Source organism: Ziziphus jujuba, chromosome 5, assembly GCF_031755915.1.
Source record: "Ziziphus jujuba cultivar Dongzao chromosome 5, ASM3175591v1".
Lineage (NCBI taxonomy): Eukaryota > Viridiplantae > Streptophyta > Magnoliopsida > Rosales > Rhamnaceae > Ziziphus > Ziziphus jujuba.
The window spans coordinates 14,619,683-14,623,380 of record NC_083383.1 but is presented as its reverse complement, the minus strand read 5'-3'; the positions used below and the strand labels follow the sequence as shown (position 1 = coordinate 14,623,380).

General features: G+C 34.7%; 1 long non-coding RNA gene across 1 annotated transcript; it reads right to left on the bottom strand.

Annotated features, from left to right (window-relative positions):
• Positions 1 to 279: 279 nt before the first annotated feature.
• On the bottom strand, positions 280 to 3,698 carry LOC107421108 (uncharacterized). The gene is made up of 3 exons (XR_001581747.4): positions 3,125 to 3,698; positions 1,147 to 1,564; positions 280 to 1,063 (listed from the first exon to the last, which is right to left on the bottom strand). It is a non-coding gene; the product is annotated as an uncharacterized LOC107421108 (long non-coding RNA).

The following is a 3,698-nucleotide window of genomic DNA, read 5'->3' as shown; positions in this document are numbered from 1 at the left end:
CCTAAGTTAATTTGTTAAGCAAATAATTAAATAAAAACCAAATAAAAGACTATTTTTTAAAAACAAAAGTCAAATGTTCAAATTAGGAAATTAGTTGATTAGTTGACAACTAAGCTGTTTTTATCCAATCATCAGCTAGTTTAGGCTCCAAATAAACTCCTATATGCCATTTAGGATGCCAAATAGGATTAATATTAATTCTCTTATGTTACTCTTGATTGAAACGAAAAGAAATTACTTGACCAAGAAGAAAAAGCAAAGTCAGCACCAAAATGGGTGATTTTCGGCCAAATGGAGTCTTGTGCACAAATGCCTCATTTGAATGGCTTCAATTCTGTCTTGGCATGATTCCATGGTCCCTTATTGAGTTTAATCATGTTCGCAAGTTAACAAAGTAATTCTTTGCTGCTCGAAACCCATACATGCACCAAAACAGCTTGCTGGATCCATTTCCACCTTCAAAACTTAGATGCACAAGACGGGCTTTGGATCTTCGGGTATTGTTATGCCCTCTTGAGTTTGAATCACATCTTGTATAAAGCTAACCAGGTTGTCCTTGAATCTCTTAGCTTGTGCCTTCGTAATTGGTCTCGTCTTCATTTGTACAGTATCAACACTCTAGCAGATAGTTGGTTATACGGGTACTAGTGGATTCTCATCACATAACCAATTTAAGATTTGGGAAGACAGTCTTTGTTGCTTCATAAAAAGCCTTCACACCATCTATGAAATGTTTATGAGTTTCACCTTTATAGGAAAACTTAAGCTCATAAAGTTGGGCCTCAAGTACAAAAATCTGAGTATAATTTGGCAAAGATTGTCCTAACTTAAGCATAATAAATCAAGCAAAATCATTTTCCAGCTTGGAGATAGTCAACTTGTTTGAAACTTCCTTTTGATTAAAGTATTCTTTAGTCTAGTGGACCAAGTTCTTAGTAACAGAAAGTTTCTCCTTAAGGTCGAAAATGATACCCTTAGAAACCTAAACTAATTCTTCAGCACGTATAGCATGATTGAGGACCAGGTCATAGTAATTTTGGGCCTTAAACAGTGAGTACCTGACCTAATATGGGAAGAAAAGAACAATGAGTCAAAGAAAAGAAACAGCATTTTAAGAAAACAGAAAGATGAGCTGGAAGAACTTACATAGAAAAGGTTGTGAACAGCCTCATATGCTAGCTCAAAAAAGCTTAGTGGATTCAAGTGTTAATCATAGCTGGAGGAATCCCACCATAAAGGAGTGTGAATAAACGACAAAATCATCGAAGAACGGTTCCTTTCTTCATAAATTTAACTTCATCCTCAAAAGGTTATGGCTCTTTATCTTATGAGAGCATAATAAAACTATGACCTTAGTATGTTTGGGATGACAGACATGTGAAGGATTGTGAAGATCAATAAGAACACATCGCTCTCTTGAACGCAGGGGTGAAAAGAGAAGTGTCAACTTAAGCAGCCTTAACAATAGGGTTGCTAGAACTAAAAGTAGGTCATTTGCCTAAACATTTTGCCGATAAAGCCTTGACAAGTTCGTTAATGACCTGATCAACTTCAACATCCATAACTACAAACAAAGTTGAGAAAAGTTAAAAGAACATTAAAAATGTATATTGAAAGGAAAAGCATATATGACCTGAGAAATAACCAACTTACAAAAATAAATGAATAAAAAATTAATTCAAGCAGAACGAACTTTTGAAGAAGAGTCATAGTGCTCCTTTCAACAACTAGTAGCTTGTAAATCTAGTTGAAACAAAAACACTCAACTTAGGATAACTTGGAAAATAATGAATTTCACTTAGACTTGCCAAAGTTTACAGGGACATGAACTTGTGAGGTAGGGTTAGGATGGAAAGTTTCCTAAAAACCTCCAATAAAGAACCAAAGAGATTGCCAAGCCCTGATCTCGGGAAAGTCACAGATTACATGACAATCTTTCCTATAGTAATAGTAATACAAACTAGTATAGTTAGGACTAGAGTGTATAGAAAAATAAATCTCATTTTCTAAAGGAAAAAGGCTCAACATAATAGTGCTTAAGCCATAAAACAAGGCAATAATAATAAATGCCCATCCACATGTTTACAAAGAATTGAACATGGCTCAGATATACCTTATGCAGTAGCTTATGCATAGTAGGATGTATTGGAAGTCTTAATCCGTAAATGAAAGAAAAGACATTTAAGATAACCTTAACTTCATGCAGCCTACTAGGAATCTCATCAAGCTCAAGGAACCTCATAGAAATGTATCAAAGATGTGGAAAATTTGCTTAAATTGTACTAAGTCTTTAAGAGTTAAAGTGGATACGACCTTATCAAGTGACCAAGCTACAACATCAGAAGGAGTATAAGGAATAGAAAAGGCAGGTGCTGCCTCAACCTTCGTAAGGAAATCATCAATAGGCATTTTCTTCCCAACTACATGAATGGAATCATCATCTTATATAATTAGGACCTCTCTACTAATTCTGAAAAGCATATTTCCCTTATCAACCTTACTAAAAGTTATGCTAGTCTCACCAATAAGGGAATCTCCTTCACTCAAATTTTTGGGTGAAAGTATTTAAAGGAGTCGAGCTAAAGAAGGATGAGATAGGGACTACCACATGATAAAGGCAAGTAGGACCATCACCAAACTCAATTATCTCAATGGTGTTTGGTCCATCAAAATAGATAGCAGCTAAAGGATGCACAGATAGCTTAGGTTCATGACCTATGGGGGAAGAAGGTGCAATAGGAAAGAAGATGAAGAATCCGTGTAAGCTTTAAGATCAAACTAGTACAAAGTAGATCATCTATAAGTCATGGCTTGAAACGAAAATAATAAACATCGATCGGTCAAGATGAAACGAAGATAATAAACATCAATCAGTCAAGATGGTATGCACTTCCTAAAACTAAAAACTCTTAAATCTAGAATCCATTCACTCTCAAACAACTCACTTTAACTCTCCTTAATCCTCACCTCATGAAAGAAAGCCTAACATGTAAACATAAAGGAACCTAGAAACTAATAACCACAAAAGTTCATAAATAAGAACATAGAAAGGAGTTTTTGGAAGATTCCAACCTATATGCTTAAAAAGAATAATTAAGAGACATGTTAAAGAGGAATAACTAACCTGAAAATGATGAATAACCACTGAAAATGGAGAAGATTGGGAAATTCTACAACCATCGCTACCTGAGATGCAAAGCTAGTAGAGTCCCTCCAAGATTCTGAATTGAGTAAAAATGAAATTTTTATATAACCCATTTTAAAAAAAGGAGGAAAAGTCAAGTATTAAAAGGTAGATTAAATAAATGGATAAGATGAAGCCGAAGTAGAAGTATAGTTATAGGCGAAAGTCATCCACATCTCAAAGGAATGATGTGATGGTCTATGCTTTCCTAAGAAGAAAACCATTTCATCCACATCTCAAGGGAATGATGTGATGGTCTATATTTTTTTAAGAAGAAAACCATTATAACCCTTTAGAGACGATATGACATTCTAGAAAGATTACTTCACATCATATACGAATACCAAAATGAGGGGCTAAAAATTGCAAAACTATCAAATCTTTGACATAGTTTGGATCTCAAGAAGAAGTAACTCATAAAAAGCCTCAAAGTATGATGAAGTCAAGAGGCAAGATTAAAATCTATCATATGCACAACCCTTTATCTCAAGAGCGAATAATCAAGCCAAGGCCG